Source organism: Protopterus annectens, chromosome 13.part0 (assembly GCF_019279795.1).
Source record: "Protopterus annectens isolate FY-2018-M chromosome 13.part0, PAN1.0, whole genome shotgun sequence".
NCBI classification, from domain to species: domain Eukaryota; kingdom Metazoa; phylum Chordata; order Ceratodontiformes; family Protopteridae; genus Protopterus; species Protopterus annectens.
In genome coordinates, this window is record NC_056747.1 from 1,098,774,943 (window position 1) to 1,098,800,999 (window position 26,057).

The 26,057-nt window shown below is 42.2% G+C and overlaps 1 protein-coding gene across 3 annotated transcripts in view; it reads left to right on the forward strand.

Moving 5' to 3' along the window:
• Positions 1-26,057, forward strand: part of LOC122788129 (speckle-type POZ protein) — a 1,772,079-nt gene that overhangs the window by 251,490 nt on the left and 1,494,532 nt on the right. For all 3 annotated transcript variants that reach the window (XM_044055071.1, XM_044055069.1, XM_044055068.1), the window contains exon 2: positions 11,942-12,025. The gene's annotated coding sequence lies outside the window, so the exon portion shown is untranslated. The remainder of the gene's footprint in view (positions 1-11,941; positions 12,026-26,057) is intronic.

Sequence of the window (26,057 nt, forward strand, 5' to 3'; positions counted from 1 at the left end):
TAAGTGTCATTTTCCAGATGGTGTGTGTATTTGTGTGTCTTTTTTTTTTTTATTTTTAAATGTTTTTCTTTTTTTTTTTTTTTGAGCAGTATTTCTTTTTTGATTTCTTTTTTATATTTATGAGAAAACAGATATAAACTTTTTTGGTCAGACATATATGTTTTTTTTGATAGAAAAGAAGAGTTTTTTTATGAAGAGAAGATGTAATGAAGCCACCATTTCTTTCTACTTTCTTATCTCGCATACAAGTGCATAGACAGACTTTCTATCTTTCACAGAGTACTATCTTACAACTAATCTTAATAGAAGCACTTGCAACTGTAACCCAGATTTCTTTCTTAATATCAGAATCTTCTTTCTCACTTAAGCAACAGATATGTAGCTCTATCATTATTTGACAGTCATTATCTGCAGCACTTATAGTTCAGACTTGCATCATAGACTCTTTCTTTGCAAGATGTCCACACAAAAGCTATTTTTTGTTCAGTTTCCTCATTTCAGAAATTGAAGAGCACTAAGCTTACCCTCTTGAGTTTTACTGCTTTTGTTTGCAGACCTCAAGGAACAGTTCTTTATCAGTTATTCCCTATCAACATTTTGCTTATCCTCATAATTTTGCCTTATCACAAGTTGTGTCTTTGCCTTAGGATCTTTCCTTCTCCTTTAGTCTTATAGTTCAAGCTTCAATTTGCATTATTTATAGCTCTTTTTCTTGCCTGTATAGCCTAGCTTTCTTGACAGCTTCAGGGACTCCTAGTGTTTCTTCAGTTAATAGATTTTTTCTTCACTTTCAGTCAAAAAAAAAGTTATCTTCAGTACCTTGAAGATTTTTCTACAAAAGCTTCTGCAGCTATTTTGCCTTGAGGATTTTCCTTTTCAGCCATCAGTTTTAAAGCTCTTCCCTTTCTTTAGTTGTGCTTTTTGTACAAACTTGCTGAAAGATTATTTGTAAGATATTCCCTTGCTTTTACCTCAGATCCTTTAAGTTGAATTCCTTTTAGACTATTCAGGAAGATTTTACATTAGGAGCATTGGTTTCAAAGACTTTCAGACAGCTTTCTTTCTTGATTCCCAGATGCAGAGAGCATCAACAAAAAGAAAAACTTGTCTTGGAGGAAGCCAGAGAAAGACATTATTAGAAGGGAAAGACAGAAAGGAGACAGAAATAGACAAGAGAGAACAAGCAGAAGCAGAAAGACCCAAAGCAGACCCCCCCCCACCCCCCCCTTGACCAAAAACCCCCCAGGAACCAACAAAGCACCCCCCTGGATTAAACAAAGAAACCCTTAACACCCCCAAAAGAAAACACCCAACTCAGTGCCCCAAGAGAGCCCCCAACATTCTTATCACCCCAAAGGCAGCACACCCCCCAAAAATGAGATCTTGGAGTAAAGGACACAAACAAAAAAAAAAGAAAACTGACCCCAAACAGATCCCCCCCCCCATGACTTATTCTGTGTTGCAGCTGACCAGCCCCCAAAGACAAACTCAGACCCACCCCTGATCCAAAAAACTGACACCAACAAAACTGACCAAAGACTGTCTGACACTTAAAAAGACAAGACTGTAAATGAAAGACTCTCACAAGCTGCTGGCAAAATTGTCAGCAGCTGTATGTTCAGCTGCTGTCTAGCTGACTAACAACACCTCAAAAAACAAAAAAAAAGGTTTGAAAAAAAGCTTGAGAGTTTTTTTTTTTTTTTTGTAAAAAGTATTTTTTTTGAAAAAGAGAAAAGGGAAATGTTTGATGAAAAAAAAATATTGGAGGAAAAGAAAAAGAAAAAAAAAAAAAGAAAAAAAAATATATATTTTTAAAGAGAGGGGGATTTTTTTTAAAAAAAAAAGAAGGGATTTGTTTTGGGAAGTAGTTTTTTTTTGTTTTTGGTTTTTTTAGGGAAAAAGTATTTGAGAAAAAAAAATTTTTTTAGTTTAAAGAAGTGAGAGATTTTGAAAAAAAAAGTTTTTTTTGGAAAAGTTTATAAATTTTTGAAAAAAAAAGGTTTGATTAATTTTTATTTTTTTGGTATGAAGATTTTAAACAAGACTGGTATTTTTTCAACTTGATGCAGCATATTACAAAAAATCTACAACTTTTTATTCAAATTCTGTTGCATTCTCAATTTTCATATTATTAAGTAAAAAAGCAATCTTTTTCATAACAAGAGCATTTTCTTATACATAATAAACTGCTGATGTATACTATTTTATTATTCATCTGCATGTATTGGCTTTCTATACTTTTTGTGTCACATCAAATAGCATCTGAAAGAAGAAATTTATTCTCACATCAACTATTATTCATTACAGACTACAAAAAATACATTATATTACAAAAAACAGTTGGAATCTTCAAAAATTACTGAGGGAAATCAAAATTAAAAAAACACTAATCAGTTCAAGACTTTAACTTTCATCAAATCATACTGTTTTTTAAATTATTTTCAGAGCAGTGCATATCAACAACTATGCTGCTGTTTCTCATACTTCTTTTCAAACTATTTTAAACATCATGTGCAAAACAATAACAAAACAAACTGTATCTGTGAAAAAAAACTGCTTCTTCTAAAACAATTAAATTCATCTAGCAGTCACAAAAAATCATGTTTACAACAAATACAAACTCAGATGCAGAAAATTAACAGAAGCAATTATATTTTTTACAATTACTATGCAGTTTCAGAAAATCTCAAACAACTATACAGATGCAGGATAAAATTACATCTGCAGGCAATTCTTCTCTACAAAGAAGAGGATACATATTCAAATTGTATGTACTTTCAAAACAAAACAGTATTGGCAAACAAAATTAAAATCACAGGGAAAAAAAAATGATGAAAAAGGAGATAATATTTCATAAAAGTTGTATGGGATTTTTTACATTCAATTAAAAAAGTGTGGAATATCTAGCTAATGTTTAAAGCTAAGGATATTTTACAAAATATGTATTATTAAATAATGAAAAAAAATTTTTTTTTAAAAGTTTCACAAAAAAATACTGAAATATCGAATTTCAGTATGTCGAGACTATGAAGCAGAATTTTCAAAATACAGACACCCCAAAGAGCGAAATTCAAAATCGTGAACATAAACACACATACCCAATCCTTCCCACACTACAACAAACAAAACACAAAAACGCAAATAAACCTACCCTACAAATAAGCAGGTGGGCAAGTCCCCCTGCGCCCCCCACACGCTCGCTACTTACATATACTAACTCTGAGGTCACACCACAGAGAAAATGACAGTAAACTCACCAACACACACTCTACAGTTCTCTCATACACACACATCACATATATACAAAGACCACCACTTTCAACACTTACATATACTTTTACTTACCTACCCTAACCCACACCTAAAACTTCCAAACACACTCGCATACACTCAAATACCTACCTAAAACCTGTAAAAAAATATTCACTTACCTTAATCTCCAGCCAGATCCACACACCAAAGGGTACATCAGGCACAGTACATCCCATGTTATGTACCGGAACGGATTCACGGTTATGACTTTTCACTATTTTCAAAATTCGACTTTATGGTCTCGAAATACTGAAATTCAGTATTTCAAGATTATAAAGTCAAGCTATGCATATATATATATATATATATATATATATATATATATATATATATATATATATATATATATACACACACACACACACACACACACACACACACACACACACACACACACACACACACACACACACACACATATGTGCACTCCAATGAGTGTATAATAAAAAATGCAGAATAATTTGCTAACTACCATTGCTAGCAGCTCTTTCAAATGAAAACATCCACCAGGGAACCCATTTCTGTACTATATTGCTGTTAAAGGCAGCTGCATTGTAGGCGACTGCCCAACAATGGTTATGATCCTTAAAGTGGAAGTAGGAAATTCCTGGCTCCTTCAGTATGAGGGTCAACATACAAGAAGTGTTACATCACAACTTAAGTTGCATGGGGGTGCATGGGTGTACGAGAGTATACATGCACTAGGAAGGGGGGGTGGTAGTGCAAAAAAATGCCCTCAGTTTGCATAGACAACTCCATAGTTATTTCATGTCGTACACTGTTGACAGTATAAAGAGCTGGGCCTCCTGTATGAAACCAGAAGAGATGGGGGAATAAGGATGCCCAAGATCATGTCAGGGAGATGCGAAGAGATCACCCTTAACAGAAAAGGCAGTGGGACAGGAAGTAGATAACAGACGATATGGACCAACTACTGCTAGATTTATAAAAATACACAAATGATTTCAAGCGGTTATAGGATACAAGGAGAAAGGGTGAGGGAGAATTAAAATCTTAAAATGTACTTTAAAGGCAAAACAGACAGCCTAACTGCCTCCTTCTACCATAGCAAAATTGAAATGTAACAAAGAAAGAATATGCATGTTGGTTGGGTAGGAGTGAATGCACTTTCGGGCAGAATTATTCCTCACATCTCAGAAGTCTGCTAGAAAGACAGAAGATGGAGAGCTTTTATTTACTTATTTATTTTGTCTATATGCTTTTTGCTCTCATAGGAGCGCAGATGCCTTTATATCTATATATTTTGCTTCACAATTACTTAAGGAATATTTGTACACCATGAAAATGAAACAGAATAGATTTTTGGCACTTGAGTCCCAGTATGATGTCAATGGTGCTACTTAGAGTTATTTTTTAATTATAAAGTTCCACACTGTATAGTACAAAAGTTCATATAATTATACTGCTTCTGAAAAAGAAAGGCTGAAATATTGCTATTAATTTACTGGTTTTCACATGGCATTTTATACACTGTAACAATGTTTATGGCTTTGTCTTACCATCGCTGTCTAATAGTACATCAGCATAACAGTCTATAATTGTATAAATCCTCAAGTCTGAAAAATTCTATAAACCATGCATGTGAGAGTGTTCAATCTCGCCGTTTGTTCTTACAAATGGGTGTTGGAGCCGATCCTCGGCTCCGAGTCGGCCGCTTAGCAAAGCTCTGCATCTAGGAGAAGCTCGAGACCAACCTACCTCCCACAATTCCCTCTGCCTCTACCTCAGATCTAGTTTGCCGCTGCAACCGATCGCATCGAGTTTTTGAGCTCTGCCAACTTTTGGGAAGATGAGATATTTTCTTCTGATTTTTCTTGTGAATTTCTTCTGAATTTTTGTAAACTTCTAAAATTAGTGTGTGTGTGTATGTGTGTGTGTGTGTGTGTGTGTGTGTGTGTGTGTGTGTGTGTGTGTGTGTGTAGATCTCTTTTTTTTGGTACTCTGATATATATATATATATATATATATATATATATCTATATCTATATATATATATATATATATATATATATATATATATATATAATTTTATATATTCATATAGTTTCCTTGGGGCCTACCCTACCTTTGTTACTTGATATAGGATTGGATACCTGCATTATTACTGCTGTGTTTGTGTACCTTTAACCATTTTTCTTGACAGAAGTGTTTCAGTTTTTTGTGCAGGTATTGTTCTACAGGATATGTCTGAAAAAGCCAAGTCTGGTTTCAAGAGGTGTCAGTGTGGGCAAAAGATGTCTATCACTGACAATCATAGCTCCTGTGTCTACTGTCTTGGCCCTCTCCATCTACAAGAAGACTGTTCTATCTGTCATTCTTTTAGTGGAAGGGTCATGACAGATAGACACAGGAAGCTTATTGATAGGGGTATTTTGAAGCCTGCCTTCCAAGAGGCTCTTGACAAGTCGGACCAGGCTTCTAAGTCCTCGAAGGGGTCGAAGACATCGGAGCCTACGTCATCGGCTCAGAGTTCTTCGCTTAAAGTTCGTTCACCGGTTCCACAGGTTCGGGGCCGAGTGTCGAGCTTCTTACTGTGACCGAGCCTCGAGTCTTGGAACCGGTGTCGGAGCTTCCACCTCCTGCTATATTGAGGTCGGTACCGTCCTCGGTTCCTTCGACCCGTTCTTCCAGGCCCCTCTCCGACACCGACGTAGATCGTGTGGTGCAGAAGTTAATGGAGAACACGGCCCTGTCCAAGCTCATTTCAGTCTCCTCCCAATTGGTGTCGAGATTCGAAGGCCTTCCCTTATCTCCATCTGGTCCTCCTCTGAGGCCTACTCAGATTTCGGAGCCAGGAGATGTTGATCTGATGATAGTGGAGCCCTTGGTGCCGGAACCGTCCCTTCCTCGGTCGGCACCGTTGATCTAGACTCCGTCGGAACCGTTGGCGGACTCGCGGAACCGACGATCTCTCCTTGGCTACGGGACCGAGAGTCGAACCGATCTTTCGGTGCCAACTCTCCCCCTCGGTGCCTCGGCACGGATCACTTCGGCTCCGTCCTCGGGGTCGATGCCCTTGGCCTCCGCGTCGGAGACACTTCCGCGTTCTTCGGAACTGGAAGACTCCTCGACTTGGGGTCCGGGGGCCTTTGACCTCATGAGGAAGGTATTGTCTTCTCAGACAACCACGTCAATGGAAGCAACTTCTCTCTCCCATAAAGGTCTGTTGTCTACTTCTGCACCCACGACTACCCGTAAGCGTAGAGCACCAGTGTCTCAGCCACTCCCAGAGGGAGCCCCTTCTTCCTCGGAGGCCTCACCGGAAGCCCCTCCGATGACTTTCCGAGGAAAAAGTTGTGCAAGAGGAGGCACTTAGATTCTCCACAAGAATCTTTAACATCGGATACTGACTTAGATGAGTCAGAAGGGTCCCCAAAATCACCCTCAGAGGATGTCTCCTTTGCTGACATCCTGGAGATCCTGAAGCATAGAGGTGATTGGCAGGCCCTACCCCCTTCTTAGGATGAGTCGGTTCTACTGAAGGCATTTGGTGCTCACCCTTCCTCCTCCTGGGTCACTCCGCCCTTTGACAAGTTAATGGAGTTAATTGCTCGAAGGGCGTGGGAGGCACCTGACACAGTGGAGCTAGTTCCCAGGAAACCTAACAAATACATAACTGCCCCTCTGGACAAGTCATACCTTACTAAGGGAATTCCAGTGGATGCTATGGTGGTGGCCGCAGCCACTAAAAAGGAGCTGTCCGAATCTTCCTCGTCTGTCCATCCCCCTAACAGAGACTCCAGGACCATGGACAGATATGTGAAGCGCATTTTCAGTTCAGCGACTTTTTCCATGCGATCGCTGAACTACTTGACACACTTCACACGATTACAGAGGGATCTAGTCAAGGAGTTGGGGGATACCCTCCAGGGTAATACAGATGCTGCTGTCTCGGACAAAGTTACAGCACAGCTCAACACCCTTACATCCATAGTGAACTCATCCATGAGGCTCATCTCGTGTGCGGCTGAAGGGTCGAGTAGGGCTGCAGCTTCAGCGATTGCTCTTCGTAGACAATCCTGGATGCGGCTGTGCTCCTTTGCGGAAGCCTTCAAGTCTTCCTTTACTAACGCCCCCTTTGATGGTGCCACTCTTTTTGGCCCCAAAATAAAGGAGACCCTAACCCGGTGTGAGCAGGAAGGAAAGACTCTGTCTGCTGTCTGAGTCTGTTTTTCCACCCCATCCAGACCGTACCCCAAAGGGCAGCGAGGTGGAAAGCTGTGGTTTCGTAAACCCCAGTGTTCTTTCCCAGGCACACAGGGTGATGCCCCTCCCCCCCAGAGACAGAGGAGGGGGCAGAAATGGAAGACGCCGCTCTGGCGGCAGAGGGGGTCCGCAGAACCAAGGTGACAGGGATATACTATCCCTGGGAATCCTTTCCAGCACTCCTGAGAGGAGGCCCGACTGTCCTGCTCTGGAGGCAGTCGGGGGTCGCTTAGCTTTATACCCTCAGGCCTGGCAAAGCCTTACTTCAGACAATTGGGTAAAAAGCATTATGACCAGAGGTTACAAAATCCTCTTTGTATTTCCCCCGTTACCACAAAGACGGTTCCCAGATGTACCACCCCATCTGCGAAAACCAGCAGCGATAGAAATCTCAAAGCGGCTAGAAAAAAGTCATCCAACCAGTCCCGGCGGACCAAAGAGGATCCGGTACTTACTTAAGGTTTTTTTATTTCCAAAAAAGACAGGGGACTGGAGGCCAATTCTGGACCTAAGCTATCTCAATACATTTGTGAAGAAAGAAAAGTTCCGGATGGTCACGCTTCAATCGATCCTTCCGTTTTTACAGAAGGACGACTGGATGTGCTCAATAGATCTCAGGGACGCCTACTACCACATCAAGATGGCCAGAGTGTCCAGAGATCACCTGCGCTTCCGGCTGGGAGCCAGTCACTTTCAGTTTCGGGCCCTGCCCTTTGGTCTAACCTCAGCCCCCAGGGTTTTCACCAAATGCATGGCAGTGGTAGCGTCTCATTTGAGAAGCCTAGGATTCTGGGTGTTTCCATATCTAGACGACTGGCTCCTTACCGCCACCACTGAGCGTCAACTGATGCAGGCCAGGGATTACACAATCAGCCTTTGTGCTCTGTTAGGGATTTTGATAAATTTCGAAAAATCTGCGTTACAGCCCTCACAGCATATTTCATTTATAGGCGCAGATCTAGATACCCGTTCTTTGCTAGTAAAACTACTCTCCACAAGAATAGCTTCCCTACAACAACACGTATCTTTCCTACTATTATCCAAGAAGTCCCCAGCCAAACTAGTCCTAAAAGTCTTAGGGCTCATGTCAGCTTCCCATGGGGAGGTTACACATGAGAATTCTCCAATGGCTGCTGTTCACACAGTGGTCGTTCCAGCAGTTACCGCTGACACACGAGATTCACATAACAGATTCCTGCAAAGCACACCTGTCTTGGTGGTTACAGGATCACAACCTCATCAGCGGCCGACAGTTTGTGTTACCCAACCCAACGGCCACGGTGACCATGGAAGCTTCCCTGATAGGGTGGGGGGGCATCTTTCAGGGAAAGACAGTCCAAGGCGAATGGTCCAGCTTAGAGTACAACCTGCACATAAATGTTCTAGAGATGAGGGCAGTGTTTCAAGCGTTGCAACACTTCTCCCCCCTTCTACCTCTAGGGACTATTGCAGTACAGACGGACAACATGTCCGTAGTCTGGTACATAAACAAACAGGCAGGAACCAGGTCTTACCAGTTGTGCAGAGAGGCCATGAGAATTTGGCAATGGGCAGAGTCCACGGGTCGCTTTCTAATAGCAACGCACATCCCGGGGTTATCCAACGTCATAGCGGACAGGTTGAGCAGAGCCATCCTGTTACCTCACGAGTGGTCCCTCAATCAGAAAGTGGCGGAAAGGATTTTCGGCAAATGGGGCCAGCCTTGCTGCGATCTGTTTTCGTCTCCAATGAACACCAAATGCAGAAGCTACTTTGCCCTTTTACCCCCTCCAGGGGATGTCTCCAGGGACGCTCTGATTCACGATTGGCCCTCGGGTCTCCTGTACGCTTTCCCTCCTATACCACTGATCCCGAAATTTCTTCAGAAAGCCAAGGACCAGGAGAGGACTATAATTCTCATTGCCCCATTCTGGCCTCGACAGATCTGGTTCCCCTTTCTTCAAGCCCACCAAATGCAGGAGCCCTGGATTCTGGACCCAGTGCCAGATCTGCTGACTCATTCGTCAGGAGCTCCTCACCCATCGCTCCTATCCCTCAAGTTAGCAGCCTGGCTGCTCCGCTTCCCTACTTAGCCAGGTCTGACCTTCTCTCTCCGGCGGTCCAGAACATTCTGGTCGCCTCCCATAAGGCTTCCACTACTAAAATCTATACCAGTAAGTGGAAGCGTTTAGATCCACTGGGCGACTACACAGCATTTGGATCCTTTAGTAGCCCCCCTAAACAAGATTTTGGAATTCCTGTCCATTCTGTTTCACCAAGGAGCCTCTACTGCCACTTTAAAAGTTCAGTTGGCCGCTATTTCCAACTTTCACATAGGAGAAAACGGGGCTCCCATTATGGCTCATAGGCTTTGTAAAGCCTTCATGAAAGGGTCCTTTCATCTCAGACCAACAGTTAGGTTACCTACAGCTCCTTGGAATCTAAATTTACTCTTATCCCAGTTAATTTTACCACCCTTTGAACCAGCTTCTTCCTGTTCCTTAAAGTTCTTGTCCTGGAAGACTCTTTTCCTAGTAGCTATCACTTCAGCCAGACGAGTATCAGAACTTCAGGCACTTTCCATCAAGCAGCCATATTTAATTTTTCACCCTGACAGGGTATCATTACGCACCGACCCTTCCTTTCTCCCTAAGGTTTGTTCGGTTGCCAACATTAATCAGTCCATTGAGCTTCCTACGTTTTTCAAGAACCACTCCAACAAGCTGGAATATGTTACACAAATTGGATGTTCATAGACAACTCAGATTCTACCTGGATAGAACTAAGGACCATAGGAAAGCGGACCAACTCTTTATAGCCTTTGCGGACAACAAAAAGGGCATGGCAGTGACGAAGCGCACACTTTCTAAATGGCTAACTGATTGTATAACCTTCGTGTATTCTGCTTCAAACCAGAATTTGCCCACCAAACCAAAGGGACATTCTACTAGGTCAGTTTCCACATCTCTGGCTGATGCGGCTCGTCTGCCATTGGACACTATTTGTGCAGCCGCCACTTGGTCTAAACCGCATACATTCATCACTCATTATAAAGTTCATAGGACTTCCAGGGATAGAGCATCTTTTGGTTCCACTGTGCTCAGGAACGTTCTTCCATGAGCCACTCAGGGTAACGGAGCTAGAGATGCTACCCATTTGTAAGAACAAACGGCGAGATTGAACACTGTCACATAAAGAAGTTATGTCCTTACCATAACGTTCCATGTGGAGTGTTCATCTCGCCTTTGTTCTTACATCCCCACCCTCATGTCTGGAAGAAAGTACGGATTTAGAAGTCTGGTCTGTTTGTCTCCCACTAGTGGTCTCTCTGTTGTTCCTACTGGCTTGAGCTAGTTACTGCTCCTTATGTATACTTATGTATCCCTTTTATGCTTGATTACCTTTGTTATTGCTGGATCTGGTCTTGTTTTGCAAACTAGATCTGAGGCAGAGGGAATTGTGGGAGGTAGGTTGGTCTCGAGCTTCTCCTAGATGCAGAGCTTTGCTAAGCGGCCGACTCGGAGCCGAGGATCGGCTCCGACACCCATTTGTAAGAACAAAGGCGAGATGAACACTCCACATGGAACGTTATGGTAAGGACATAACTTCTTTATACTTGCAGTCATCCTTAGCAACTTTCAGGTTCTGTAAACAGATGAAAGTCAACACTGACAATGACAAAAAAGTCAATACCATCCATGTCACAACAAAATCACCCTCCCATTCAGACGTAAAAGGGAGGCCTGACACAAGCCATCAAATGACAGCATCCCTGTACTAACCTCCTGCATCAGAACACTACTGTCCCAAAATCCCTGGGATATTTTTGTGAAAGCCAGCCTTCACAAATGCAGTGACTTACTTCTTCAACTTTTCATCTTTGTACAAAATAATCTCAACATGTGAACAGATGCCTACATAGAGACACACATCACTACACCACACTTCTACTTTCTGTGAACATCATGTCAACAAATGCCTAGATAGACCCACAGCACTACACCACACTTCTATTTCCTGTGAACATCATGTCAACAAATGCCTAGATAGACACAGCACTTCACCACAATTCTACTTTCTGTGAACATCATGTCAACAGATGCCTACATAGAGACACACAGCACTACACCACACTTCTATTTCCTGTGAATAAACAAGGAAAGAAAATGGTCATTCTTACCTGTTCCTTCCTCCCCATCTTTGTCATTATCACCCAGCTCATTAATTGTAATATCGGGTATTTTAAAGTTTGTTCCAGATTGTGTTTTGGTGTCATTAGCCATGAATAGTACAAAACTGGTGCTATTCAGTCCTCTAGATGGGAGAGTGGATGTCACTAACAGTTTTGAAATGTGTACCATATGTAATGTGCTTTGTGAATAGCATCTTAAAGGCAAACTAATCTTTTGTTTTGCAAATACAGAAAGTCGTCTGGTACAGCTGGAAGAGGAAGAACTTATGTTTGAAAAAGATTTACCAATACTGGGGAAGAAACCTGATCTTCCTAGTAAGTCTTTCCATTTCTTGATTTGTAGTTGTGCAACTTTTTCTGGAATTTATTGAAACTTCAGCAGTTCTTTATTAATGGCTCCTGTGACTGACTTCAGTAATCTATAGTCTTCACTGTTTGTTTCAGCAGTACAATATAGTCATAATGGAAACACTGTTTTTCCTACTGGACACCTTTTGAGACCAGAAAGCAAGATTGTCTCACTGAGCACTTGACAGAAAAAGTTCTGAATACATGAGTTAGTATTCTATACTTAACTATACAGCAGTAGTTTTTTATTTATGAGTGTCTTATGATTGAAGTAGGCTTTACAGCAAAAGATTAAAAAAAAAACAAAAATCCAGTGTAATGCAGAGTGATTATGTAAGTGCTACAAGAGAAATGGTGATAGGAAGGGTGTGAGAATAAAAAGAGAAGCAAGGTAACCTGAAATGGAATAGTTGAGTAGTAGGTAACTGGAAAGAGTTTGCTGTAGTAGTTTGCCGTTGAAGCTTTTAAGAAACTGGGCACTTTCTGATGACTTCTGCTGTTAGCTGCAGCAGTTGAAACTGTAGTCATCCTTAACACTTTTTTTGCCTCTCACAACGTGTTTACATCAGATTCTTCTAGTTGTCTTTTTCCGGTTTTTATTTTTATTTGCAGTTTACTTTTATGGTCATTCTCTCCATTGGTCTTGCTTGGTCCGTCAGTGTTCTGCATACTTGATCTCATAATATTTCACTTATTTATTTTATTGACCGGGTTAGTCTGACTAAGCCAGATAGCCCCTTTTCAGCGGAGGCCCGGGGAGAAAAGTTCCACAGTTTTACAATTTTTATATTGCAGAATTCTAGTATTTACATTTACATTTAGTAAATTTAAAAATTAAATTTAGTAAATTTAAATTTAAAGTTAGTAAATTTAAAGTTAGTAAATTTAAATTAGTATTTAAATTTTAGAATTTTAATATTTAATTATAGTATTTAAAGATGTATCTTGCAAACAGTTCTTGTAGTTTATCTTACTTTGCAGTATTTTGTTGTAAATATTCTTGTTTGTTATAGTATATAGCTCTGCCTATCCAGCACAGTTGTATTTTTAGCAGGTTGCAGTCTCTCAAATATGCAGTTTTTGTTCTGATGTGTTTACTTTCCTGCTGTAAGCTTTTTTCACATCTTAAGTGCTGCTTGTTTTGTGTTTCTTTTACCAAGTTGTTATAAATGATAGGTTTAGTGTGACTTATTCTTTTTGTTTGTAAATTCCTTTCTGCTTTTTTCTTTTTACATACAGTTCCTCTTAATTGTCTATATGTTGATGCCCCCTTGATTTTCATATATTTATTGTTTAATGATCCACCACCAGCATACTTTGACTCTGTTCAGAGAGAACAAATATATTTTTGCTTAGGCTACATTATCTAGTCGTCTCTGCTCTAAAGAGTGTAATCTGTGTGTTTTAATGCCATCTCTTTGAACTGCTACTTTTGAATACCTTATGCATTGGCAAGGTTCTTTTTCAACTTGTCACAGCAATCCAAGTATTTGCACTAAGTATGTATGTGTAGGTTCACAAGTATGAACTGAAGCTGTATTTTTGCTTAGTTAATATGTTGTTTTTTTGTATTGGGTTTTGTAATCACTTTTATTTAACTGTAGCCATGTTTTGTCAACAAGGAGCTTTCTCTCTGGGCCTGCACTGAAAATGGGTTATTATCAAGTTGAACTTTCCTAGTAAATGTATATCAAATAAATAAATGATAAACCCCTTAATGTGAACTGTCGTGTTTCCCGAACATTGGGGATGCTAACCATATTGTTCATTCTTGTGATAGTGGTAATAAATTGGGACTTTTGCTTTAGAGGCTTGACTTCATCCTGAAATCCAGAGATTTTCATCCTTTCCCCTAATGGCCAGGTGTGCATCCTTTGACCTGGATGCCAGCTCATTTGTGGTATGAAGGACATCAGACACGACATATGTTTAGATCTGATGCTGTCAATTTTCATTCATTCCTCAAATTTTGAGTTTGGATCCAATCCTCTGATCCAACTCTGCTGCTTCTACTAGCTTGTGGATCACTGAAAACTCTTCAACTTCTCCCTTTCCTGTAATGCCCTAGTCACTAACATACCTCAGATCTTGTTTGCCTCCTTAGTTATGAAAGTAGTCACTGTTTTGTTCTCGAGTCTCTACTGATTTGAGTACGGAGTGTGTTTCTGTTGGCATATTTCAGTAATTTCTCACTTTTATTACTTTAATAGTTCCTGTTGCATTTCTTCCCTTTTCCCACTCAACTTTCTAAAGTGTTTGTGTACTTATTACCATTGTTGTTATTTTAGTATGTCTCATACTTTTGTAGTACCGTTGTTGATATATTATTTCTTTAATCTTTCCTCCTCCAAAAAAAAATTTTTTTTTTCTTCCTTGCTCTCCTTTTACCTGCAGTAATGTCCAAGAAACCCTCTGATTTCAAGAAATGTGCGTCTTGTGGCCACAAGATTCCCTTGCCAGATGCACATTTCAAATGCGTGTATTGCCCAAGCCCATAACAGCTTGAGGCTAGTTATGATATATGTAAAGGGGTTAACCCTAGGGCCCTTATAGATAGAAAAAAAAAATAATACTCAGAGGCTTGCTATCCTGTAAATCTACATATTCATCAGCATCTTCTGGGGCTCAAAAAAAGCAAAGGATTCTAGGAAGCATTCCCTGGAATCAACCACTTCATTAGCCGTGGGTTTGGAACCTCCTTTGAAGCTTTTTAAGACTTCAGGTCTGGGCTTATCGGATCCAGAAACCAGAACAGAAGAATCTTCTTTGATCTAATTACCACTCTTGGCCCTGGACCCAGTTACCTCCAGACTACCTTCCCCCTTCTTGGAGCTGTCTCCAAGGCATCATCATTCGAGCCTTTTGTCGACAGCATCTTCAACACATTCTTCCAAAAGCTTGACCGAAGCTGACATGGGCAGATGGACAGGATGATGAGGTTTTTTAGACGCAAATACAATTGGGGGCTCTCTTGGCTCTGATCCCATCGGGTCTGGAGATTCTTATTAGTAACCCCCTGCTGTCTTCTCCAATCAGATCTCTGGTATTGAAGTTGTTGGATCGGCAGGTTCCAGAGTCATTCACATCAGATCTGAAAATACTGGTATTCTCGACTCTGACTCCAGTGGCATTTGAGTGGACCTGCTCCGAACCATTCTGAGCCTTTGCTTTAGTGCTGGATCCGACGTGTTGGAGTCTACTCTGAAGCTGTCAGACGCATCTCTTTCCTGTGGAGCCTCGGCATTAGACATCTTGGCTACTACTCCCTCTTTGAGTGCTCTGCCTTTGGGGAGGAGGAAGTTTACAGTCTGTAAGCATGTATTTTTCGGCGCCATCTATTTTTCTATCTTAGGCATTTGAGGTAGTAGAGAGAGAGAGTTTCTCTGTCCATCGTTTTGTCACTGCACCAGAGAACCAGGTTAGACATTGCACAAGATTTGTGGTTGTGGAGGATGATATCCAGAGGTTATGTCATACCATTTTCCCACCCACCCCTTTTGGTTTCATAGAAAATCCCAGATGTTCCACCTAGTCAGAGGAAGGCAGCAACACTAGAAATAAACAAGCTGCTAGAAAACAAATGTCATCCAGGAGGTCCCCTTATACCAGAAAGAGTCGTGAACTTGCTCATTCTTTTTAGACGGGACTTAGAGACCAGTTTTGGATCTCAGCAACTAAAATCAGTCAGTTCGATACACATCTTTCCGGATGGTCACGGTTCAGTTCATTCTGCCTTTTCTGCACAAGGACGACTGGATATGTTTGATAGATCTTCAGGATGCATACTGTCATATAAAAATGAGCAGACATCTAGGAAATATTTACCCTTCCAGCTGAGAGACCGTCATTACCAGTTCAGAGATTTTCATCGTGCATACAGCTGCAGTAATCACATATGGGTTGTCTGCCGTCAGGCGGGTCCTCGGTCGGCCGAATTCCAAAGTCTAGGTCCGGCGTCGGTTGTTGTCGCTTTCTTTCCTGACGTCAATGCGACAGGGGTATACAAGACACAGCCGACGCCATATTATTCAGTCTTTTTTGCCGCGCGGTGCCCGAAGCAGAAGCAGTTCGCAAGTGCCGGTCGGCCAGCTCCTGAATTTACGAAAAATTGGAAACCGACGTCTTCTTTAAAGCTAAGTACCCCGTTGGGGAAACTTTTCTTGCCTCAGACCGATGTCAGACAAAGTTAACAATTGTATTTCTTGTGGGAAGCAAATACCGCATAAGGATTTCCATTCCCTCTGCATACCTTGTTTAGGCCCAGACCACGACGTCTCGAGCTGTCGCTTTTGCGCGACTTCCAATAAACGCACTATTAAGCGTCGGGCGGAGTTCGCCCAACATTATTTTGGTAAAGCCTTTGATTATAAAATGACGTCGGAGACTCAGACTATTGTTTTGTCCAAAAAACGCAAGGACAAGGACCGACACGCGAGGCCCGCGGTCTCCACCGACACCACGCCAAAACCGGCTGCACGTGGTCCGGTTCTCAGTGAGACACCTATGCAGTCCCTGACTACCGACGACACTTCCTTGGCGGTGTCTTCTGTAACCGAGACCGCAGGTACCTCGGCCCTTACTTAGACTACAAACACCGAAGCCACTGTGAGTGTTGAGCCTCCTAATGTGGACAGGTCCACTTCCACCCAGGGTGTCTTTAGGCCCTCATCTTCCTTTTCCATTAAGGCCTTTACTAAGTCCAAATCAGCCATGCATCCCAAGAGGCCTGTTGCTCAGGGCCCATCCCCAGGCCCCATGCCTAAAAAGCAGATGCTTAAAATGGCTGAGGATTTAATTACTCTTATCAGGGGTTCCCAACCCCCTCCAGACAAGAGACCCAGAGTGGAGGAAGATTCTCCCTCTTCTGAACAGGGCTCCATTTTCTCAGAACATTCTGATGTAGAGGAACACTCGTACTCTCCTTATGAAGATTCTGATGCAGAACAGTCCATTCCTTCTCTATCTCCCCCTGAGGATTTTTCTTTTGGGGAAACCTTGCACACCTTGAGGGAACACTTCCATTGGGAAGGCCAAGACTTTTCTGATTCCAAGAAAATGCTTAGGGAATTTATTTTGTTACCTCAACACAGACCTCTGGCTATACTTCCCGTCTTGGACATACTTGATGATGTTTACTCGGAGGCTTGTCTTAATCCGGATTCCCTGCCTCCTGCCCCAGTCAAACCTGATAGGTACTACAGAGTTCCTAACTCTCACCAATTTCTTTTCAAAAGCCATAATGCTGACCCTGAAACCATTTCTCAAGGCCCCAAGGGAATGAAGGCCTCTACAGCCAAGAATCCACTACCTTCCAAAAGAGAATCTAGATCCTTAGAAAGGTGGGAGAAAAAGGTATACACCTCGGCCACCCTAGCCATGAGGGCCTTAAATTGTCAGTTCCATATGCTTAAATATCAGCAGTTTCTGTTATCACAATTAAGAAATAAAATGTCTCAACCTGAACAACCAGATTTGAAGGAATTGCAGGATATGATGCATTGTGCAGAACAAGTGGGTAAACACACATTACAATGTGGCTATGATGCCTTAGAGGCCTCAAGTAGAGCTGCTGTTACAGGATCAGTCATTTGTAGACATGCCTGGCTTAGGGAACAAAGCTTACCTGATCATGTTAAAGCTAAACTACTAGATGCTCCTTTACAAAAGGATGTACTATTTGGTACTAATGCTGAGGAGATACTATGGAAAATGGAAGAAAAAGCTAAATCTATGCAAACTGTTAAGGCTTTTCTACAGGTACAACCACTTCGTTTTAGCAGAAATTGGCCTTCTAAAAACTGGTCCTTTCCAGCCATGGACAAGCCCCAAAGAGGTAGATACAGGCGCTCAAGGGGCAGAGGACAATCTCAAGGATCATATAGAGGCAGACAATGGCAAACTCCAGCACCAAGAGGTGGAGAAGACAGTGCACAACAATACAGAAAACAAACCCAATGACTTACTCCTTTTCATGCCAAGCAAGTCTCAGCTGGCAGCTCCCTTGGGAGGAAAGCTGGCATTATTTACAAGAAATTGGCATATTATCACAACAGACAAATGGATCCTGGACATTATAAACAGAGGCTACAGATTTCATTTTCACACTCTTCCAAAAATGAGAGGCATGCCAAACCTGCCACACAATCAAAGGGCAGAGGCACAAATACAAATTTCAAAACTCATGGACATGAAAGCTATTCAAGAGGTACCTACTCACGAACAAGGTCAAGGTTTTTATTCCAGACTATTTCTGGTACCAAGGAAAGGAACCGACTGGAGACCCATTTTGGACTTATCCATCCTAAATACATTTCTACTCGTACCAAAATTCAAGATGCTCACATTACAGCAGCTTCTTCCCATGCTGGGCAAGGAGTTTTGGCTGGTAACATTGGACCTCAAGGAGGCATACCTTAATGTCCCAATCAGACAAAGCTGCAGAAGATACCTCAGATTTCTTGCAGGTTCAATCCACTATCAATTCTCTGCATTGCCCTTTGGCTTATCTACTGCGCCCAGAGTATTCACGAAATGCCTGGCATCAGTAATTAGGATACAAATTTACCCTTATTTGGATGACTGCCTGATCCAAGCGGACAGCAAGCACATACTTCTGGAACATCTGGCTTATGCAACACGGTTACTGAATTCTCTGGGATGCACAATCAACAAAGAGAAATCCAGGCTAACACCGTCTCAGAAAATAACCTTCCTGGGTGCCAACTTGGACACTAACACCCAGATGGCCTACCTTACGCCAGAAAAACAAGGGCAACTAACTCAGTACTTCAAAATACTAGCAAATTGTACCAGGCTTACTGCAAGGAAAATCCTGCAGGCTCTGGGCTTCATGGCGTCTTGCATTCTTTTAATCCCATGTGCAAAGTTGCATATGAGAAAACTTCAATGGTACCTAAAAAACCTATGGTCTCAACACAGCCACAATTTGGAAACAATAATACCAATTATTCCATGTTTGCAAAAGGAATTTCTATGGTGGGCCCAAGCATGTCAAGCAAACAGGTCTCCCATTCTGCAAGCCTCAAGCAAATCAAGTCATCACAACAGACGCCTCAGATTATGCCTGGGGGGCGCACATGACAGGCAGGTGCATTCAGGGCAAATGGTCCCAAAAGGAAAAGCACCTTCACATCAATCAAAATGAAATGCTAGCAGTGATAAATGCAATTACAGCATTCAAGGACCTCCTGCATCCAGGACAATTATTGATGAGAACAGACAACACCACAGTAATGTGGTACATAAACAAACAAGGAGGAACACATTCATACTCCCTGTGCAGACTAGCCATGACACTTTGGAACTTGGCTCTGGAATGGCAAATCGAACTTCAAGCACAGTACTTGCCAGGTTTGGAAAACACGCTGGCAGACAATCTAAGCAGAAATATGACAGACCCGCACGAATGGAAGCTGCATCCTCAGGTGTTTACAAAGATAATCCAAGCGTGGGGGAGGCCAGACATAGATCTCTTCGCCTCCCACAGGAATAATCAATTGGAAAAGTTTTGTTCAAGGACCTTTCATCCAAAGGCCTGGAGAGTGGATGCCCCTTCATTCAGTTGGACAGCATGGACAGTGTACGCTTTCCCACCTCTGCCTCTTCTGCCCGAGGTGCTCTTGAAAGCAAGAGCAGACAGACCGAAGATGATACTGATTGCTCCAGACTGGCCAAGACAGCACTGGTACCCACTCCTGAGGAGCCTAACACATACTCCTCCCTGGCCTCTACCTCTAATGCCTCTTCTGCTGACTCAACACAGCTACAAAACTCTTCACAGTCAGCTGAAGACACTCCATCTCGCTGCATGGAAAATTCCTTAACACCACAACAGACCCTACTCCCCAAAGAGGTGCAGGACATCATTCTGGAGGCCAGAAGACCATCTACTAGAAAGGCTTACTCCGCAAAATGGAAACGGTTTTGCTCTTGGAATGAGAAAAAAGGCCAGGACCCTAGAAAACTGAATTTGCCTCAGGTATTGCAGTATCTAGCTGAGCTGCTGAACAGTGGACTTTCCTTTTCCTCCATAAAAATCCATGCCTCAGCCATTTCTGCTGAATTCAACACGGATCCACCGTTATTCTCTCACCCACTTGTAAGACAGTTCCTCAGAGGGGCTAAGAATATAAGACCACCAAGGAAACAACCAGTGCCAGCCTGGGATCTTAATTACATTCTGGAAAAATTAACATTGCCTCCCTTTGAACCAGCTGCCTCAACAGATTTGCAATATTTGTCCTGGAAAACAGCTTTCCTTCTGGTCATTACCTCAGCTCGTAGGGTTTTGGAACTACAAGCCCTCATGGCTGTGCAGCCCTTTCTCATCTTCCATCAGGACAGGGTTTCCCTTCGAACCAATCCATCATTTATGCCTAAAGTGGTATCCAGGGTAGCTTTAAATCAAGCCATACATTTACCTACCTTTTACCCCAATCCTCAAAACAAAGGGGAAAGGCTGCTACATTCCTTAGACATCCATAGACAGCTACGTAATTATTTAGACAGAACAAAACCTTTCAGGAAATCAGAACAACTTTTTGTGTCCTATGCTGTAGGAGCTCAAAGGAAGCCTGTTACCAAACAGACAATTTCAAAATGGATAGGCCACTGCATACAATTTTGTTACTCCTATCATGGGAAATCTGTCCCTACAGGCATCAGATCCCACTCCACCAGGGCCACAGCTACCTCTACAGCCTTCCTCAGGGGAGTTCCTACCAAAGATATTTTGGAGGCAGCCACTTGGAGTTCTGTGCATACCTTCACAAAACACTACCACCTGCCTTTATATTCCAAAACTAGAGCAGGCTTTGCCACTGCTGTGTTGCAGGGCATTCTGGCTCATCCCAGTTCCACCTAGTGCCTACCACCCTGTGCGTAGCTTTGGGATTCCACCCATATGTGATTACTGCAGCTGTATGCACGATGAACATAGTACAGTTTTGTACCTACCATAAATGTAGATGTTCGAGTGCTAATACAGCTGCAGTACAGGTTTCTCTCCCTCCTTCCCCTCTTGGTAAAGGACTAGTGGCTAACACCTCCTCATACAACCTAATTTGGGTTATCCTCCTATGGTGTATTTGCTTGCAACTACTGTTTTTTGATTACATTGCATTTCTTGAATATATTTATATATAGATATAATTTATGTATTGCCTTCCTTCTGGGGGCACCTGACATCTGGGGCAAGAAAGACTGAATAATATGGCGTCGGCTGTGTCTTATATACCCCTGTCACACTGACGTCAGGAAAGAAAGCGACAACAACTGACGCCGGACCTAGACTTTGGAATTCGGCCGACCGAGGACCCGCCTGATGGCAGAGAAACCCATATGTGATTACTGCAGCTGTATTAGCACTCGAACATCTACATTTATGGTAGGTACAAAACTGTACTTTCTGCCATCTGATCTCACCACAGCCTTCAGGGTGTTTACAAAGTGTTTAGCAGTAGTGGCAGCTCACTTGAGGCACCAGATATTCCGGGTATTTCCGTACCTAGGCAACTGGCTCATAACCACTCCGACCTGGCATCAGCTGATTCTAGCTCGAGATTACATTCTCCAATTATGCTCCCATCTGGGCATTTCAGTCCGTTACAACAAATCTTATCTGGAACCAGCACAGACATTGAAATTCATCGGTGTCTTGTTCAGTACAATCACATAAACAGCATCTCTTCCCTTTTAAAGCATTCAGACTATTCAGTTTCAGGTCAGAAAGATCATTCAAAACTCTTCTCTCTCAGCTTGATTAATCCTTTAAGCTTTGGGATCCATGTCAGCGGCAATTCTAGTACAGTTGACAAGGTACTACATGAGAATTCTTTGGACATTGGCGACTCGACCGTCCATTCTTTATCATCCATTGTTCAGTCAGATCAAAATAACTCAGGCTTGTAAAAGTTATCTCCTATGGTGGATGCACTCCAGTCAAGTACAAGAGGGTCTTCTCTTTGCCCCCCCCCCAACCCAAGGCCGTAATGATCACTGATTCCTGCCAGATTGTGTGGGAATGAACACTTCCTGGGAAGGACAGTCCAAGGCATATGGTCCCCTGATGAGGCCAACATGCGTAGCAGTATCCTGGAAATGAGAGCTGTCGTCCTAGCGCTGCAGGCCTTCCAAGACTCACTTCTCACCTGGACTGTTGCATTTCCGACGGACAATACATCAGTGGTCTAGAACATCAGCAAACAAGGGGGAACCAAATCTTATCCCCTGTGTCGAGAAGCTTTGAGAGTATGGCAGTGGGTGATCTCATCCAGTTGATTTCTGATAGCCATGCACATTCTTGGGAAAACCAGTGTGATTGTAGACAAGTTGAGCAGGTCTGTTCTGATGCCTCATGAGTGGTCTCTCAACTGAAAGTGGTGGAGAAGATATTTCGTCTATGGGGCCAGCCGTGCTGTGACCTCTTCACATCCCTGTCAACAAGTGCAGCAGGATCTTTGCTCTCACCCCCCTCCACCACCGGGGGAGTGACTGAGAAATGCTCTACTTCAGGATTGGCCCGCTGGTCTCCCTTGTCTATCCCTGTTGCTCCTAATTCCCAAATTTCTTCAGAAAGCATCTCCATAAAAGAGCACAGTAATCCTCATTGCCCTTTATTAGCCTTGTTATTTCGTTTCCCTTTCTTGGGCCTCATCTTTGTCCACCCTGGACCTGGATCTAACTCCAGACCTTCTGTCTCACCCAACAGACTCTGTTCACGCAGACATTCAAGGCCTAAAGTTGACCTCATGGTTTCTCCAGTTCCATTGATTGCTAGACCGCTCAGGCTGTTCTCCCCAGTCCATCATAGTCTTATTATCCCATAAAACTTCCACTAGGAAACTTTACAAAAGCAAATGAAAAAGAATTGTAATTTGGGCGCAACAAAAACAATTAGATCTCTATAGTTCAAGGAGCTGGCCTACCTCCTGTTAAAGTAGTATTAGCTGCCATTTCTAACTTTCATACATGAGTAATTCATCTCTAGCATCCTCCAAACTTTGCAGAACTTTTCTACGGGAACTTTTCTTAGAACCCAGTTAAAGATTCTACTCCCCCTTGGGATTTAAATGTCTTGCAAGCTTTAACCCAGTCCCTGTTTGAACCCTTGGCTAAAACGAAGCTAATTTTTTTAACCTAGAAAACTTGTCTTTTTAGTAGCTATTACCTCTGCTGGAAGAATTTCAGAATTACAGGCCTCGTCTTGTAAGTCCTCTTATTTGATTATTCATAAAGATAGAGTATTCCTGAGAATAAATCCCTTCTTATTAAGGTGGTGTCAGAATCTAATATTAGTCAAGCTATCAACCTGCCAGTCTTCTTTTTCTAATTTTTCAAATAAAGAAGAGTATATAATACACTTGTTCGATGTTTACAGACAATTAAGTTTTTTACATAGAACGAGAACGTTTAGAAAAACAGAACTATTTGTGTCCTTTTCAGATTCAAAATTGGGCAAATCAGTCACTAAAGTAACATTAGCTAAATGGTTGGCTGATTTGTATTACCTTTGCTTATAATAAATTGGACATGTCCTTACCCAAAGCAGCAAGAGCACATTCCACTAAATCTGTGGCTACTACTTCAGCTTTTTTGTCTAGATTTTCTGTAGATATGTGCGCAACCGCTACTTAGGCTAATCATCATACTTTTATTGCTCTTTACAAATTGGATCTGGTCTCTAGGGGCAGTGCAGTATTTGGCTCAGTGATGCTTAGAAATATCCTTCCTTAGAGCCCTTCCAGGGTTTAGGTAGCTGGGGACTCTGAAGTGTTGAGGAATGAATGAAAATTGACAACCCCAGATAAAGAAGTTTATGTACTCAGCATAATATTCCATCGGTGTTGTCCATTTTCATTGTTCCTCAACAGCCGTCCCACCAACCCCCTCCTTGTTGTCTTTTGGAAGGATCTGAAGATTCTGAAGGAACTTGTTCTTTTGTTTGAGTCCTAGTTTTGCTAGCTATCCTACTATTTTAATGTTACGATGCTTTACAGGTGTAAGGCACAGCAAACCAGATCTGAGGTATGTTCGGGACATGGACATTATGGAAAAAGGAGGAACTCGAGAGTTTTCAGTGATCCACAAGCTAGTAAAAGCCGCTGACTAGGATCAAATCAGAACCCAAGAGTTAAAAAAGAATGAAAATGGACAACACAGATGGAACGTTATGGTGAGTCCATAACCTACTTTTTTCTTGTCCCAGGTGAGAATGTTTGTTTGTTTGTAAGTACCAAGAGTCCTCAATCTATCTGTTCAACTTGGCTTCTACAGTACAATAAATAACACTGGGGAATTTTGTGTGTGTGTTTGCAGATAATGGGATTGTGTGCCTTTAGCACAGTAGGTGTCAGTTTCTGAAGTTTATAACGTTGGTGTTCTATTTAAGATTGAAAACACTAAGTTGCCTCCTGTTGTGCTAGGTTTAACCAAAAGACCATTTAGCAGATTACATCCGCCACGGGCTGTCTGAATGAGAATAGGCTGTGCTAGTTTCCATGGCATTAGCCAAGTTGCGCATGAATTCTCAACTACAAAACAAAACCTAGCCAAAATAAAGTACCCAAGAGAGAGTGAAGGAATCCTAGAAGGCAGATGATGTATTGGAATCCAAAGGCCACCTTTGACTCAAGGGTGTCTGTTGCACTGTGGTGTTTTAACAGTAAACGACTGTAATGGCTACTTAAACAAAGGCCTCTTGCAAAGCTCCTCAGGAAGCTTTCTTGCACTTGAATACCTGTATGTCTTTCCAGGATGAAGCCATGTATCAGTCAGTCAGTCCAGACTTTTGTCTGCAGTCATCTGGTTCTAATGTCCATATTTCTATAACTGAAGTTTAGGGTGGTATTCTGTTAGTTTTGTTAAATGGATAAATGTGTAGCAGTAAACTGGAATTTATCACTACTCCATCATGCGCAAAAGCAGGGAACAGAGTGTCTAAGTCTTGGATGTCCACTGTCTTCTTGCCTCATCCTGAGCTGAGCAGGAGCAGGCTCTTCTCCTAGCCCCCCAACAAGACCTGCTGTAACTGGCTCAGGACTTTGTACTTTGCTTCAAGAATCTACTGCTGTGATCAGAACAGCTGTCAGGAGTTTGTACCTTGAAAAGAATGAGGGGAAACCTCCACTCCCTTGAGGAAAACGGACGTCTCCGACTCTGAGGCAAATGAACTGGCTTGTATCGATAAAATATCCTTGCCTCCATTTACTGCAAGTCAGGCACTTAGTACGTTGTATTGTTTGTCCCCAACCAGAGTATTTCTCATTTGAAGACTCCCAGGGTGAAAGGTTGCTTCAAGTCCGAGTTTAAAGATTACTCTGTTGCCCATAAGATGTAGGGAACTTGTGGATTTGTCAGAGCAGACACCTTTCACTATTCCACCAGTGATAGAAACTTTGTAAGATACATTCACCAGTTCATCTTTGAAACCAGGACTTCCAGCCACCTGCTTTCAGAAAGCCCAGCTATTTTTCAACGGTTGTGGATTCTTGTATATACCTGCCCAAACATCCAGTTATTGATCCAGCTGTGGTACCCATTGGTTCCATCAAGGGGTCTGCTGGGGCCCAAACCACTATTTTACCATTTTTGGGGAATCTAGAGAATTTAACCATTTGGGGAAAAACTTCTACACCTCTCCCACCACGGCCTTCATAGTTCTGAATTGGCAATCCTGTATGTTAAAGATAATGTCCTCCCTTACCACTGTTGCAGTATTCATAACCTAAGGGATCTCCTGCCAAGGATAGCCCTATGTCCAGCCAGGACACCAAAGTCTTTAGTACTTATAGGCTTCTTACTTCACATGTATGCTGCCCATGCAAAGCGCAGGGCATAAATGTGACATGCAGACACACACACTTAGAACTTTTTTGCTACCAGTCTGAACACTGTCATTGAACATTGGTCTGAATGCCCTTCTACTGTGCTGGTTAAGAAGTTGTCATCAAGAAAGGAAAAATGTCTGCGTGAGAGGCAT